The following is a 17,956-nucleotide window of genomic DNA, read 5'->3' on the forward strand; positions in this document are numbered from 1 at the left end:
ATTTGTATTAGTTATTCATTGGACGTGGCTTTCACAGTCAAGGCCAACATATGCTGTCCATCCGACTATTCTCATGCCTTGAGCTTCTGCATTTGGTAGTGGAGCTATTCCTACAGTGCTGTCCGGTAAGGAGTTCCTGCGCTTGAACCCACTGACAATAGATTTTCTTAGTTAGGCTGGTGTGAGGGTTGATGTAATGTTAGCAGTAGTGTCTTCGTGTGATGTGCTGTCTTTGTTATCTTTAAGGATCAGGGGTCTGGCTGGTGCTGTGAAGTATTCTTGTCAAGTAACTCCAGTACTTTTCCTACACTGAGCTTTCTTAAGTGTTTTTCTGTCAGGACCTAAACTGCTGGCTCAGTATCCAGGCAGTATTTTCTGTTCATTGAGATGAAAAGTCTTGAGCTGAAACATTGGCTCTCCACTTTCCTCCACAGACGCTGCCTGACCCACTGAGTTCTTCCATCATTTTACTCCAGGTTCCAGCAAGCAGAGTCTCTTTTATCTCCACGGGGCTTCCCATTCATTTTCCTTGTGATCTGCCAGATTTCTGGTTGTTTTTCAATGTCACTTGTCTCTATGAGCGCTCTTCCTTGTAGGGCTGCTTTATTGATCCCAAATAAAAGTACAGTTTCACAGTCGCATTTGAAATCCATAGATATAACTATTAGAAGAGAAGCAGAAAGAATAGAAAATAGCTTTTCACTATTTGGAAATTACCATTCTCTTTAAGATCTATGCTATTTTGACATACAAAGTGCTGGAATTCTTTGAGGAAATCACAAGCACGATAGACAAAGGAGGATCAGCAGATGTTAACTTGGATTTTCAGAAGGCCTTTGACAAGGTTCCTCACATGAAGCTGCTTAACAAGATAAGAGCCCACGGAATTACAGGAAAGGTGGATAAAAGATAGGCAGTGGTAGGAAGGCAAGTGCAACGTTAACCTTCATTTCAAGAGGACTAGAATATAAAACCAAACCTGAGGCTTCATCAGGCATTGGTCGGTCCGCACCTGGAGTATTGTGAGAGGTTTACGTCTCCTTATCTAAGAAAAGGAGCGCTGAAATTTGGAGATGGTCCAGAGGAGGTTCACAAGAATGATTCTGGGAATGAAAGCCTTAATGTATGAGAAGTGTTTGATGGCTCAGGTCCTGTGCTCACTGAAGAATGGGGGTGTGGGGGAGGGCTCATTGAACCCTATCCAATATTGAATGGCCTAGATAGAGTGGATGTGGAGATGATGTTTCCAATTGTGGGGGAATCTAGAACAAGATGGCACAGCCTTGGAATAGAGGGACATCCATTTAGAACAGATGAAAAGGAATTTATTTAGCCGGAGGGAGGTGAATCTGTGGAATTATTGCCACTGACAGCTGTGGAGCCCATGTCATTGGGTGCATTTAAGGTGGAGATTGATGGGTTTTTGTTTAGTCAAGGCATCAAAAGTTATGGGGAGAAGGTGGGAGAATGGAGTTGAGAGAGAGAGTAAATCAACCATGTTGTAATGGAGAAGCAGATTCGATGGGCAGAATAGCCTAGTTCTGCTCCTACTGTATGTCTTATGGTTTTAGCTTGCATGTGCAGCATAAAATTTCATCTGTTGCTATTTTGCACATTTTCTTACTGTTTTAGTTTTCTGTTTCCAGCTTACTTTGTTTCACTGTCAAGCTTGTATTCTTGGCTTTCAAGGCCATTTGCAGATGCAGTGCATAGTTGAACACCACAAATCCACTGGTCAATACTTGAATATCTGGCCATTCCATACAGTGGTCTTCCTATTGATTTCCTATCCAGATCAGTAAGTTGTATTTAGTTTTAATAAATTGCCTTTAATTTCAAGTGTTTAGCCCTTATCCCACAATCTCTTCTGTGTGTCATTATCTAAAATCTTCTGCAGATAATTAGAGGGTCTCTTGTTTGGGTTGATCATTTGGGTTGCAGGAGCATCAACTCCTATATCATTCAAATATGAATGTTGTCAAAATCATGTAGATCGTGTACACTGAGTAGTTCCATGAATAATTGTGGCAAAGATTCTGAATCATTCTAGAAAAGTATGCCCAAACAGAAGTCATGCAACACATTTTAAAAAAACATTGAATATCTTTTGAAGTTGTACATAGAATGCTATGTTGTGCAGGTGGTTAATGCAGTGAATTGCTTTAATACATTGCTATCTATCATCATTCCCCCATGTCCCAACTCGTTTAATATCACAGAATTCCACAGTATTAAACCACATATTCTCTTCCATTCAAGTTTTTAATGTTTAGTGTTGTTCTCGTTCTCTCTCTCTCGTTACCTCTCTCTCTGTCTTGTTACCTCTCTCTCTCTCTCTCTCTCTCTCTCTCTCTCTCTCGTTACCTTCCCCTCTCTCTCTCTCTCGTTACCTCCCTCTCTCTATCATTACCTGGTCAATGAAGAAAGAAAACTGATGATTAAAGTGCAATTCAAATCAAATGCTTTTTAAAAACAAACTCATTATATGTCAATGCTCAGCTCCCATTGATATGACTCAGGACGGCCTTCTGTGAAGAGTAAAGCTGGCATAAGTGTGTTGCACAAGGTTAAGGCAAACAGCTTGACAAGATTTATAAAAACTTCATGAATTGGGAATATAGTCAACATACAAAGTAGATGTTACATTTTTGAGCAAGCAGGAAGCTTTTAGTGCACAGTTAAGGAATATGAGCATGGATTTAATTTGCAAAATCATTTGATCAATATTTTGTCTAAAGGATATTAAGGGGGTAACTCTGAACCAGTCCAGGCAGAAGAAAGCAATATTCCAAGGCATCTTTGTTTTAATTTTAAAATTAATGCAATTATGTGGCATTCCCATGCAGATTAACTGTTAATATTTCAACTTGGTAGCCTTCACTCCGAATAAAGATCTGATATTATGTGCCTCTGTTTATGCTTCCAACAGATTGAGCATCGTATCAGTTGAGGCCTGTGGACCTGTAGACTCTAATGGCAACTGGTTGCCCTGAGGAACTGCACTGCAGTGGTCTGTACTGTATGTACCCCGTGAGGTATGGCTGTATGCTTATCATTTAAAAGCTTAAATCAAAATTATTTCAAATGAAACATACTAACTACAAGGTATTTGAAATCCACTCACTTAATCTTAAACAAGGCAAAAATATCTGGCTAGGTTCCAGGTCCTGTAGGATAGCTCTGACCAAACTCTTATCGCTTACTCATAAGATGTTAAATTAACCTGATATAATTTTGGATATAATTCTTTATATGTCATTATCAATGGGAAAGAAGGAATCCTACACTTGCCTTTCTGTACAGGACTTTGTGATATGGTGCAACTCAAACTACCTGCGTCTCAATGTCACCAAGACCAAGGAGATGGTGGTGGACTTTAGGAGATCTAGGCCTCATATGGAGCCAGTGATCATTAATGGAGAATGTGTGGAGCAGGTTAAGACCTACAAGTATCTGGGAGTACAGTTGGACGAGAAGCTAGACTGGACTGCCAACACAGATGCCTTGTGCAGGAAGGCACAGAGTCGACTGTACTTCCTTAGAAGGTTGGCGTCATTCAATGTCTGCAGTGAGATGCTGATGATGTTCTATAGGTCAGTTGTTGAGAGCGCCCTCTTCTTTGTGGTGGCGTGTTGGGGAGGAAGCATTAAGAAGAAGGACGCCTCACGTCTTAATAAGCTGATAAGGAAGGCGGGCTCTGTCGTGGGCAAAGTACTGGAGAGTTTAACATCGGTAGCTGAGCGAAGGGCGCTGAGTAGGCTACGGTCAATTATGGAAAACCCTGAACATCCTCTACATAGCACCATCCAGAGACAGAGAAGCAGTTTCAGCGACAGGTTACTGTCGATGCAATGCTCCTCAGACAGGATGAAGAGGTCATTACTCCCCAATGCCATTAGGCTTTACAATTCAACTGCCAGGACTTAAGAACTTTTTTAAAGCTATTATTAATGCTTTTTGAGTTAGTGTTTTAGATGCATATCATATTATTACTGAGTTAAGTATTGTATGTAATGAGTTTTTGCTACAACAAGTGTATGGGACATTGGAAAAAATGTTGAATTTCCCCATGGGGATGAATAAAGTATCTATCTATCTATCTATCTATCTATCTATCTGTATTATTTGCAACAGAAATTACAGATAAGGTGGTGAAGTGGATGTGGTGCGTAATTGGATCTTTCAAAGGTCTCTAAGGCACATGTAGCTAAAGTCATTAGCAAGTGGATTAGAGACCAAGTCATGGAATGAATCGCTAGCTGCCAACAAAGTGGGCTCTAGGGGTCAAAAGTAAATACAGAAAATGCTGGAAACATTCAGCGAGTTAGGCAGCATTTTGAAAAAGCAAACAGTGAATGCTTCAGGTCTGAGACCCTTGATCACAACTGGGAAAGAGAAAATTGAATTAGTTTTCAGTAGAGAGAAGCTGGTGAGTAGATGGATAGAACCAATTCTGATGATCCAGATTTGAAACATTAACTGTTTCTCCTTCCACAGATGCTGACAGACCTACGGAATGTTTCTAGCATTTCCGCTTTGGGTCAAAACTCATTGCATGCACTGGAGAAGATGGGAAGTAGGGTGTTCAAAGGGGACCTCTGCTAGGACAAGTACTATTAAGTAGAGTCTCCATTTTATGCAAAGACATTGGTGAAATTGGGGGGGAACTAGACTTACCAGGACTGAGAGTTGTGCCTACAAGGATATATTGTGCAATCTAGGCACCAAGAGTTAGAGGTATAATTTCAATATTTGCGCAGCAGAGTAATAAACTCATAAGCTGCAAATAAGTTTCCATTCAGGTAAGTGATTATAGTGTTGGGTAATGTAATTGGTGGAAACATACAGAATTCACAACCACTAACATTAGGTTGGGGTTCACTTTAAAAGGCTGGTCTGATGCAAAGGTAAAGGATTTTTGATGCACTTTGTTTCAGTATTTGCTCTTCAATAAATGTGTTGCTATGGTTTTTCTTAAACATAAAATGCCTCCACCATTTTACTTGTGAAACCATGCAATAGAATCCAGAGGGTAAACTGATTTACCTGGTGAGGATGTTAGTTAGTAACTTGCCGCCAAGTGGAGTAATGAAGGTGGTTACTGGAGTGTATTTAAGAGGAACACGATAGAAGGGTAAAATGAAGTAACTAGGGATGAGGCTTTGGAGGAATCTAAACATCAGCATAAAGCATTTTGGCTGAGTAGGGTTAATTCTATGAAATTTACTAGCAGTTGACACTTTAGTTTGACAAATATGAGTCCCAAGGTAAACAGAATTCTGCTCATTTCTGTAAGATTTGACTCGGCAATGTGGCTTTGTGGAGGAAGTCTCAGAGGACAATTTAAAGAATTATGCTGATCTGATCTGTCTTCACTAGCCTGTCCTGGCAGAGGTCCAGGTTTGAAAGTCCAAAAGCATGATGATTGCTCATTGACATGAAATATCAACTATTTTTCTTGCCTCTAAGAAAGAAGTTTGCTCAACCCTGGTCCTGAGGACAAAGCTGGTGTGGAGGCATAAGAAAACAGATGCAGAATAGGCCTTGTGACTGAATCACCATTCTGTAAGGTCCTGGCTGATCTTTTGCAGAGCAACATGCGCAAAGTGCTGGAGGAACCCAGCAGGTTGGGCAGCATCTGTGGAGAGGAATAAATGGTCAATATTTTGGGCTGAGACCCTTCATCAGGAGTGAAAAGTAAGGGGGCAGCAGAAGACTGGAAGATGGTAGGTGGGACCAGGAGAGGGGGAAAGGTAGGTGGGTGGGGGAGGGGATGAAGTGAGAAGCTAGAAGGCGATAGATCGAAAGGGTAAAGGGCTGAAGAAAAAGAAATCTGGTAAGAGAGGAGAGTGGCTGATCTTCCTTGATGACATTTCCCTCTACTGATTCGATTTTCTTTGATTTCCTTCATGTGGAAAATCCTAGTGATCTCTTTTTGAATCTACTCAGTGACCAAATTTCAAACTTTAAGTTACTCTGAGAGTTCTCCTCATCTCAGATTTGAACAGTTGACCCTTTAATACTGCAACGTAAAACAAATCAGTCAAACAAATCATTATCCCTGCATCTAACCTGTTACACTTTTAAAATAGTTGTGCTTCAGTGAGATCATCTCTCATTCACCTAAACTTCAGATGGTGGAGGCCTAGTCTACTTAGTCTGTCTTCCAGGAGCACACATTCCATGCCAGCAATCAACCTGTTGAACCATTACTGAATTCCCTCTTTTGCAAGTTTATTCGTCCTAAGGTGGGGACACAAAATCTCTACACGGTATTCTAGACGTGATGCCACCATTGGAGCCATTAATAACAGGAGCAAGATATCTCCACTCATTTATGCAAATATCCTTATAATAAAGGCAAACTTACTGTCTGTCTTCAATGCTTGCTACACCTGCACGTTAGCTTTTGGTGAGTCGTGTACAAGGATACCCTGGTCCTACTGAATGCAACACTGTCTATCTCTCACAGCAAAAATAATCTGCTTCTCTGTTTTCTCTCAAAGAGGATAACTTCACATTATTAATTCAACCCATAACATCTCGTTCCACTAAAATCTCATCCCGTCTCACAGCTGCAATATTTTTTCTTTAATATTGTTGTTTCCACCTCTTCACCTCCTCCACTCATCTTGTCTGAAAACTCAAACTGGACATTGTGAAGCAGCTGATGTCGGCTGAGTGGTGAGGCACGTGGCCACCAGGTAGTGAGCTGCTTCCTAACCAGGGTGTCAATTCCTGGGCACTGACGCCACCTGCTTCTTGTACTGACAGACAGCTGATATCCTCTAGGCTCCTTCGTCACCTCTTGTTGGAGGTGGCTCTTCTATGATAACACACTCATTGGCACCAACTACCATTCTATGTTGCCTTCGTAACTTCCACAGCGAGCCATATGACGATGAGATCACTCGGCCTATTTAATGGCTGTGGAAGAGCTGATGGGAGGCAGAACCTTCGGCCAAGTACCATACGGAATAGTGGAGAGCAGTTGTCTCTGGGAAACATCTTAGACTCGTGTCACTGGAAATAAAACTTGCTCCTACTACAGGATTTGAGAAGCTAATCTTCCTTTCTGTCAGCTGGTCATCTTTTCCAATTAGATTGCTTTGATAAAGAAAACCTAATTGTTATCTACAGAATAGGTTCAGTGATCAGGAAATAAATGCTGCAGGTGCTGCCGGATATTATGGAAACTTTTAGAACCCATTTCCTCTTGCCATGTTTAATAACATATCCTGTACTTTTCAAGTGCTGACCATTCAAATATGTTTCCACTAGCTTCCGAATGCCAGGAATGATTTTTTTTTTACAGTGGCTCTCACTGACAATCTACTGTGCTCATGAGAAGAGAATTTTCCTTTGTCATACTCTTGTAGAAAAACACTTGGCAATTGAAACGATTTATGGCTTCACTCTTCGTACTTTGTTTTTAAACCAATGGAAGATTAACTGTGGGAGTATTACTTTAAATCACATGCTCATAGAGTACAAGTTGGGAAGGTTCCAGGTGCTACAATTAACATAATTTAGAAGCTTTTTAGTAATGATATAATCCCATTGCTTTCCATGAAGTCTCAATTCCTAATTAAGTCACAGAAGTATTGAATCCTGTTATGAAGATATTATCATGAGATCTCTATCTTTTTGTGTGGGTAGAGCCAGCTTAAATGTTCATGTGTTTCATTCACAAATCTTTATATATGTGTTTTTGAGACTCTCCATTGCTCGTGGTTGACCGTAGATATGGCATTCTAGCTGCCTATATGATACGCAAGACAGAGCAGTACAATGTGGAGAGAAGCTGTTGTCTCCGTGCAGCTGATGAATCACGAGGAACAACAGAGACATCGCAGGAGTTGCCAGTAAGCGTTGATCTGCCTTAGGGACTCCAGCTTCTGACTTTTCCCTGTGATTTACTCCTGAAACCTTCCCCATGAGCGGGTATACTCGCAAGGCAGCAGAGCTTTGAGATCAGAGTTTTCCTTCTCCTAGCTGAGCTGCCAACCATGGCTGACAAGCCTCATCTGCCCAAAGTGACTTATCAGTAGTGAGCTGAAGGTCATCAGGAGGTTCTTGGTCTTTCTCATGGAAATTTTTCTTTGGAATTGCATCCACTCTGGTTTTCTGGGGTTTTGAAGTGACTATTGAAACCAAGTTGGAAACTGCAACTCCAAGTTAGAGGATATCTTTACAAAACTTTCTGGAGTGAAACACTTCAGCAAAGCGCACTACCTACAGATGGAGGTGGAAGAGTCCAAAGTGTTTCTCACCATAAACGGTCACAAAGGGGTTTATCACTATAATAGACTTATATTTGGAGTAACTTCTGCACCTGCACTCCAGCAGAAAGCTATAGACCAAGTGCCTCAAGGCTGTCCTGGCTCTCAGTGCTACATGGATGACATCATTGATAGTGGTGTGGGTGACAAGGGACATTTCCAAAATCTCAAGACAGCATTAAAACTATTAGAAGATTATGGGCTCCAAGCATGACATAACAAGTGTGAATTCTTTAAATCAAGCTTCACTTACTGTGGTCACACCATCGAAGCACAAGGATTACACAAGTGAGCTGAGAGAATTCAAGCAGTGGAGGATGTCCCAAGGCTAAAGGATGTGTCTTAGTTGTTGTCCTTTTCAGGATTTGTCAATTACTATAACATGTCCGTGCCAAACCTGGCTACTCTTCCAGCCCTTGGACCTGTTACTGTACATCGGAAAGAAATGGCAATGGACAAAGCAATGTGAGGTGGCCTTCCAAAATGCAAAGGAAGTGGTGTCATCAGACACTACTCACACGTTATGATCCACATCGTCCAGTGAATCTTGTCTGTGACAACTCATCTTATGGTATGGGTGCAGTCATGTCGCATGTTATGGGTGACGGAAGTAAATGCCCCATAGCTTTTCATCATGTTTCCTTATTGCTGCAGAGAAAACTTACACACAGATTGATAGAGAGACATTGAGTCTGGTTTGGGGTATAAAACGTTTCAACTAGTACTTGTATGTGAGTGAGTTTACCCTCATTACTGATCATCAACCACTAGTGTCCATTTTCAATCCACAGAAGGGTCTTCCATCAACAGCAGAAGCATAAATGCAGAGATGTGCTTTTCCTGGAGGACACAATTAGCAGGATTGAATTCAAGAGGATGACTAATCATGCAGTCATTTATCCCTGCAAACAGCCTTAAGTTGTATGCCTGCCCGTACACCTCCATTCAGGGCTCCAAACAGTCCTTCCAGGTGAGGCAACACTTCATCTGTGGATCTGTTGGGATCATCTATTGTGCCCATTGTTCCAAATGCAGTCTCCTCTACATTGGTGAAACCCATCGCAAATTGGGGGACTGCTTCGTCAAGCACCTCTGCATCATCTGCCGCAAGTGTGACTTCCTGGTGCCAAACATTTTAAATCCGATTCTCATTCCTATTCTGACATGTTGATCCATGGCCTTCTCTTGTGCCAAGATGAGGCGACCCTTGTCATGGTTTCTTGTGCCCCACAAACGACCAGGAGATGCAGAAGATTCTTCAAGAAGTGATAAACTTTAATTTGCAAATCAAAGCTGAGACAGTCAGTGAGCTAGTCGCTGATTGCCCACCGATCCTTGTGCATAGCATTTTTTATAGCAATCTCCTGGTTTAGTTGCATTAGCATATCTACAGTTGCGTATCACAAGTACATCAGCTCCCGACTTCCCACTATTGTTTCTACCCATTAACTTAATGTTCTAATCTACTTTTTGGGCCACGTGTTACCTCATCCCTGGCTACAGTTATCTCTTAGCTAGTCTCTCATTAACACACCATTATCTTCTTATTTGGCTACATTCTTAAGTCACTGATGTGTTCAATAGTACAGAGACAATACAGAGATTTCATTCTCCTACTAAATTGGATACATACATAGCAAATAGTAAACACGAAGCTGACTACATAGTTTTGGTTACACAGCAAACACTGCAACTTTATACTCCAATACCCTCAGGGTGGAGGAGCAACACCTTGTATTCCATCTGGGTACCCTCCCACCTGATGGCATGAATATCAATTTCTCCTTCCGGTGGCCAAATTAACCCCCGCCCTTCCTCTATTCCCCACTCTGATTTTTTACTTATTTTCATCTGCTTATTACTTCCCCCGGAGTCCCTTCCTCCTTCCTTTCTCCTATTGTCCATTCTCAGATTCTTTCTTCTGCTGTCCCTGACCTTTCCTGCCCACCTGGCTTCACCTATCACCTTTCATCTCACCTCTTTCCCCTCCCCCCCACCTTTTTATTCAGGCATCTTCCTCCTTCCTTTCCAATCCTGAAGAAGGATCTTGTCCTGAAACATCGACTGGTTACTCTTTTCCATAGATGCTGCCTGACCTGCTAATTTCCTTCAGCATTTTGTGTGCCTTGCTTTGGATTTCCAGCATCTTCAAGACTTTATTGTGTTTGTGACTAATCTTGGAAATGCTGATGGATTGTCCCATTTACCCTTGGAAAAGGAAATACCTTAAAAATTTACATAAAAGGACACTTCTCTTGACATATCCTCTCTAATGCAAATTGAAAGTCTCCTTTTTACGGGCAGGGATAGAAACATAGAAGCATAGAAACATGGAAAACCTACAGCACAATACAGGCCTTTCAGCCCACAAAGCTGTGCCGGACATGTCCCTACCTTAGAACTACCTAGGCTTACCCATAGCCCTCTATTTTGCTAAGCTCCATTTATCTATCCAGGAGTCTCTTAAAAGACCCTATCATTTCTGCCTCCACCACCGCCGCCGGCAGCCCATTCCACGCACACATCTTTGGATGATCCAAAGGGAAACCGGGAAAGACTCCACACTGTCTCAGGTCTACATGGTCACCAAAAGTGGTTGGAAAGTGCAGCCCCATTCTTACCAGCACCAAGGTGAACTTGCCCTTCGGGGGGGTTGCCTTATGAAAGGATTGAGAGTTGTTGTACTATCCAAGCAGAGAGCTGAAGCTACATCTAGGCTTGGTCAGCAGACTAAGCAGCTTGCCTTGTGCTGTTTGCGATGCCAACACATCCAGAAGAAGTCAAGAGCAATGCCTCTCCATCACTGAAAATACCCTGCATTGCCCTGGTAGAGGATTCATGTGAATTTTGCCGGACCATTCATGGACACAAATTCCTTGGTAGTAGTGGATGCAGCTACAAAGTGGCCAGAAGTGTTCCCAATGACCTCCACTACAGCCTCACACACTGATGTGTTGTGAAGCCTCTTCTCAAGGACTGGTGTTCCAGAACACTTAGCCAGTGCCAATGGACCGCAAATTGTTACGGAACAGTTTCAGTCATTCCTGAAAGTGAGTGGAATAAGACATATTACATCTGCACCGTACCGCCCAGCTACAAATGACATGACAAAAAGGTTTGTCCAGAGTCTAAAGAGCACACTACAGTGACACTGAATCAGAATCTCACCAGTTTCCTCTTTGCATCTCACAATGCAGTAACTCATCAGCTGTGTTGTTCCTGGGTCATCCTTTGTGTTCACGCTTGGGTCTCCTCAAATACAATCTCAGAAGGACTATGCCAGTCAAACAGCGGAGCAAAGTGAGGGCTCCTCATACAAGGAGGTTTGATGTTTCACTTCTGGACAAGCAGTCCTGGTGAGGAACTACAGAGGTGATCAGAAGTTGGTACTTGGAAAGGTTAAGGACAGAACTGGACCACTCTCCTGCACCGTGGAGATTGTATATGATGTCATCTGGAGATGATGCATCGATCAGTTGAGGAGGGCAGAGTAAATTGTTAGAAAAGAAAGGTGGTCAGCACTGTCAGAACCACTTCCTGCATCAGCTGCTACAATCACCGTGGAAGAGCTGCCGGGACCTCTTGCTGCTCTTGTGTTTTTCTTTCCATCAGTTTTGGAGTTACAAAACATAACGTACACAGTTGACATTCCAGTCCGAGGTGCTTCATGTTGCTAACATATAATGCTTGTGTGGCATTTGTGGGATTCCAGGCCACATGAGTGGCCCTTTCCCAGTTCAGGACTTGGCACCCTTGAGCACATTTACAAGGACCATCCGTCATCAAGGATCCCCATCATCCACCCATGCTCTCATCTCGCTGCTGCCATTGGGAAGGAGGTACAGGAGCTTTGGATTCCAGACCTCCGGATTCAGGAACAGTTATTACTCTTCAACCATCAGGCTCCTGAACTAGTGTGGATAACTTGACTCACTTTAACACTGAACTGATTCCACAACCTATAGAACTATTTTCAAGGACTCTACAGCTAATGTCCTCAACATTAGTTATTTATTTATTTATCCCTTTTTTTGGTATTTGCTTGGCTTGTCTGTTCCCTCCTGTCCTGTCCTGATTTTCACAAGCTGTTCTCCTAACTTGAGTTACAGAAATAAAGACGTGTTCATGTCTTTGGCACCTACAGACAACCTGTTACTACATGGGGTTAAAAGGAGCACAGGAACATGGGGGAAGATTGCCCATCTTTAAGCAGGTTTCACTCTCTCTCGCTATGCTGGGAAAAGTGCAGATGTTTTGGACCTACTCCTTGATCTGTTCCTTATTGCCAGAGAAACTGCTAAACTCAGTAAATCAATATACTGAACTTGCAGTGTGAATTCAAAATTGCCATTTCTGATTCATCTGCACCCCTCCCCCACCAACCAACGAACCGTAGTGAATAATGGTCCATTGCTACTCCTAGGCAGTTTTTTTCCACTGCACAGTATATAATTGATTAAAGAGCTTCTGTCCTTGTTGGTATTTGAAGTTGTTTCAAATTTACATCAATAAACAGTGTAAACTGGAGTGGTGCTTTAATGTAATGCATGTGGCATCTGGGTTCGTGGGTTTCCCCTTGAACATTCATGCTGCTTTGGTGAACCATCTCTGAGTTGAGTTATCTGATGATGTGTAATGAAACCAGACAGCATCATAAACTCGTCCTGCTTCAGATTTGAGCGCAATGGCTCATGCGCCGTCTCCAGCTGACCGAGTCTCGGTAAGTTGCACCTTTGCCCTCGAGCTCTGACTCGGTGCTGTAGTGAAGCCGTATTGTCTAATCTTGAATACGTATCACTTGGCATTCCGAATGGTCAAGCTCTAGTTCTGCTGTCAATTATGTAAGTGTGAGCCATATGTATCCCATAAATGGATTACATGCGGATGGAAAATAAATAGCTTTTTCATGCTGATAAAACCACACTGGCAAGCGACACAGTCATGTTTAGAATTTTATTTTCCTGCAAGTCAGCACTCCGTGAAATGTATGTACAGTTACAGGGCATAAGGCATGTTGCGAGAATATGGCTGCTGGAGTGAACAGTTAACAAACTTTGATTTGCTACAGTGAGAGAGGACTATCATTCAAAGGCAGGCTGCTGCCTGGCGGAGTCGTACAGCCGAGGGAGCACTGCTCTCTGAAGATTGGAATGGCTTTCGTTTTGGACTGACTTGGCTCTCGCTGACCTGTGTAATGTTGGTCAGAAGTTGCACCTTGACGTTGAATGTGATTGAATTAACCTCTCCACTGCGTGTGCAGAAATGGGCTTTCCAGCCCCCTTCCCTATTCTGCCCTTTCGTGAGATCTTGTCTACTGTATCTCTCAATAGCAGTTTCTTGCCTTTGTTACACATCACCATTGATGTGGCCTTTGAAAGCTGTAGTTAACTCAGTAACAGTGGTATTTTAGGAGTATGTGTGTGCCAGATTTTAATTGCCTTCATGTGAAAACAGAGATTTGGTTATGAATAGTCTGTGCTTAATGCTATGCTGTCATGTTCAGGATCCCTTTGCCATGGAAAATAGAGAACTACAAAGAACTTTAATAAAAACTTCACTATTTAAAATGTCTTAAGACCACCCCTTGACCTTGCAAACTGAAGAGAAAGCCAGCATTTTTGTACAATACCCTCATAACTTAACACTTTAAGCGCTCGTATTATACTTCTGAATGAGCACAAGCCCATACATTGTTTCTGAGGTTTGGTGTCAAAAAACAAATGATAGGCTCTCCACCATAAAATAATAGTTTCTAAAAATATTATTTTTCGGAATGTGGCCACTGCCTTTATGCCAGCATTCTGCGCTCCTCCCAGTACTGGTGAGCTGCCATCTTCAACTTCTGGTGAAGTACTCCCATGCTGCTGTTAGTTTCGGGTTCCAAGGATTGGACTCAGTGATGCATTTCTGACTTGGGACAGTTTGTGACTTGCAGGGGAATCCTCTCATGATGGTGTTCCCGTGTATCTGAAACCCTTAGCCTTGGTGGTAGAGGTAGCCGATCGAGTCACAGAAAAGCACAACACAGAAACAGCCCATCCAGTCCATGCCAAACCATTTAAACTGTCTACTCTCATCAACCTGCACTGGGACCATAGCCCTCCATACCCCTTCCATCCATGTATCCATCTAAACTTCTCTTATGTTGGAAGCTTATTCCACACTTTCACGACCCTCTGAGTGAAGAAGTTTTCCCTTCAAGTTCCCCTTAAACTTTTCACCGTTCATCCTTAATCTATGACCTCTGGTGTAGTCCCACCCAACCTCAGTGGAAAAAGCCTGCTTGCATTTACCCTATCTATACCCCTCATAATATTGTATACCTCTATCAAATCTCCTCCAAGGAATAAAGTTCTAACCTATTCAATCTTTTCTTTATAACTCAGGTCCTCCAGACCCAGCCAAATTCTTGTAAATTTTCTTTGTACTCTTTCAACCTTATTTATATCTTCCCTGTAGGTAGGTGACCCAAACTGGACATAATACACCAAATTAGGCCTCACCAATGTCTTATACAACTTCAACATAATATCCCATCTTCTGTACTCAGTACTTTGAATTATGAAGGCCAATGTGCCAAAAGCTTTTGTTACGACCCTATCTACCTGTGACATAGCTTTCAATGAATTATGAACTTCTATTCCCAGATCACTTTGTTCTACTGCACTCCTCTGTGCCCTAATGTTCACTGTGTAAGACCTAACCTGGTTGGTCCCACTGAACTGCAACACCTCGCACTTGTCTATCTGCCATTTTATAGCCCATTTTTCCAGCTGGACCAGATCCTGCTGTAAGCCATGATAGCCTTCCTTCCCCCACCACCCCCCGCCCCCCACAAATCTTGGTGTCATTGGCAAACTTGCCGATCCAGTTAACTACTATCAACCAGATCATTGATATAGATGACAAACAACAATAGGCCCAGCACCGAACCCTGCAGCACTCCACTGGTCACAGGCCTCCAGTCAGAGAGGCAACCATCTACTAATACCCTCTGGCTTCACTCACAAAGCCCATGTCTGATTTGGGAAGTACTGTCAGAGAAGCTTGGTGAATAACTACCGTGCATTTTGTAAATGTTATGCACACCACAGCTACTGCATATCAAGGAGTGAAGAGGTTGCCAATCAATAAGGTTGAGTACTGAAGTAACTACACTTTTGCACATTTTTTTGGTAATTCCAGGATAATAATTGGCTGGTCGAGTTGGCTAGAAGAATGGAGAGTTCAGGAGCACTTCCTCAATATACCACAGTCAGCCTGCTCCCTTAGCCCTTGCTGTATCCGGTGTTTTCAACCATCTTTTGATGTCACTTGATTTGGCTGGAGGGTGGCCCCTGAAATGGTGGTAATGATAGGAAGAATCCAAGATGGATCATCCACCCGGCACTTTTAGCTGAACCTGGCTGTGTAAATCCTTCAGCAGCTTTTGCACAGGAATTCTGAGCTTTGACACCATTGAGGATGGGGATGTCTTTGGAGCCACCACCTCCTTTTAGTAAATGTTGTATAATACCTGCTATTCTACCGGATGTCACCTCAATCTTGGGTACAGCGAATGCTGCTTCTGGCTTCCCATTCTGCCCTCAGTGAATCAGAAGGATTTCTGAGGTTGGTGGCAATGGTAGAGCAGGGGATATGCTCTACCATATCTATCATAAGGTTACAGGTTGTGGTATGGTATATCTTTTACTGCTGTTGATGGGTCGCTACACCTCATGGATGTCCAGCTTTGGGCTACCTGAACTACAGGTTTGAGAGAATGTCCAGATTCATTCTCTTCCTTTTTAGCAAGGTGCCACTGTCTTGCACAAAGATAAGTGGTTTAAAGACAGGAATTCCAACCCCTATGAAATAATGGTCATTATTTTGTTTTTCATTTCTATATTGTGTGCATTTGAATTTCTGGGATCCTAATTCCAAATCAGTTCTGCAGTTCTTGATAATTCATCTTTTGAGGAAATGCACAGGGAAAACACCCTCCCTTTCTCTTCTATTTGCTGGGTTTGCAGCTGATGTTGGTGTTGCTGCCAGGTTGATTTATTGACTCTGTGAGCTCTCTTTTCATTGATTTTATGATGCTGTGCATTTTATCTTCAACCAGAAAGCACTGAATATTAAGTCCCATGTTCTGGTTCTTGCTGAGTGAGTTTCTTTGTGACTAGGGCAACTTGACTGGGTGCTTTGAACTGAAAGAGTGTTCAGTGAGGTTAAGACTGACAACCTGCCATACCACCAATTGGATTGTGATTTACTGTAAGTCAGCTGACAGAGTAGCATTGATGGCCATATGCAGTTCTTTGTCTGGAGTCTCAAAATTGGCAGAACACAACTCTGTACCCTCGAACACACTAGAGCTGCAAAATAGCACTCATTGTTACAACTGGCAAGTCATTCACTTTGACCTTGGCCAAAGAATGGACAGCTTAATGAATTGAGGATTAATATTTCTGAATTCAAGGGAAAATAGTTTAGGCTGGATACAGTACTGGGTGGTAATTTTCTACGTTTATACAGCAACTATTAGCAAATGCCTTTGCCTTTGTTTCCGTGTCTGTGGAATAGCAAGACAATGGTTCCTTTCTTTGTGAGTGTGTGTGAGCTGCAGGAGTTTCTCATCTAGTAGCAATGCATAGGGGACAAGTTCAGATTAAATGATTTTTTTTCCATCGGCTGTGAACAAGGAACCATTAACAAAATCGTTGTAGACCCGTCAGTCTTTAAGTCGGAACTCTGTGCCTTTCAGAATGCAAGTACCTGGGCTCCTTGTTTAATACAGGTTGAAGCGCAAAGAGATTCCTTTTCATCAAAGGTAAGTGGTGGCAGCTGAAGCTTTGAATAGGTAAGTGTGATGTGAGGTGCTTTCCTCAGACCCACAGCACCCCAAGGTTGATGCTCCTTCAGGAAAGATTCCAGAACCAGACGGAAGGAATGCTTTGAGTCACAATTGAATGAACCAGATTCAACTGCTGCAGATATCATCATTGAGTTCATCCCTCTGCACTCTGAAGAGCAATCACTTGCTGAAGACCCACCCTTTCCTGTCCGAAAGGGACTAAGTCCTATTATCAGACAAACCATGCAAACCACAGGACCAGAAGCATGACACAAGTCTACCAAGTGCAGACCTTGAGAAGTGGTGAGTGCGTGGAATGGGCTGCCGGCAACGGTGGTGGAGGTGGATACGATAGGGTCTTTTAAGAGACTTTTGGATAGGTACATGGAGCTCAGAAAAATAGATGGCTATGGGTGACTGTAGTAATTTCTAAGGTAGGGACATATTCAGCATAACTTTGTGGGCCGAAGGGCCTGCATTGTGCTGTAGGTTTTCTATGCTTCTAATAGAGCATTTCTTTTGCTTCAGTAGCTAGTCCTCTCAAAGAGTTGATGCCTTTGCGAGACTCCACAAGTCCATCCATCGACTGTTGCTTGCTTCTTTTGTTTGCGTGATCTGTTTTGTGTTTTCTTTTTGGGCACATGGGGTTGGTCTTATAGTTTCTTAATTGGATTCTTTTGGGTTCCTTGCTTTTCGACTGCCTGTTAAGCTAACGAATCTCAAGGTTGTATAATTTATACATTTGTTGATAATAAATGCACTTTGGTAGTTAGAATCTTTGACAGCAGCTGACAGAAAGATGTCTAGATTCAGGTCATCTGGGTTCACCTCCCAACAA

The 17,956-nt window shown here is 42.5% G+C and overlaps 1 protein-coding gene across 10 annotated transcripts in view; it reads left to right on the forward strand.

Annotated features, from left to right (window-relative positions):
• lhfpl2b (LHFPL tetraspan subfamily member 2b) overlaps positions 1-17,956 on the forward strand; it is a 208,734-nt gene that overhangs the window by 131,153 nt on the left and 59,625 nt on the right. For all 10 annotated transcript variants that reach the window (XR_012099232.1, XM_073048222.1, XM_073048225.1 and 7 more), the window contains one exon: positions 2,930-3,035. The gene's annotated coding sequence lies outside the window, so the exon portion shown is untranslated. The remainder of the gene's footprint in view (positions 1-2,929; positions 3,036-17,956) is intronic.

The sequence above is a fragment of the Hemitrygon akajei genome, chromosome 6 (assembly GCF_048418815.1).
Source record: "Hemitrygon akajei chromosome 6, sHemAka1.3, whole genome shotgun sequence".
NCBI lineage: Eukaryota > Metazoa > Chordata > Chondrichthyes > Myliobatiformes > Dasyatidae > Hemitrygon > Hemitrygon akajei.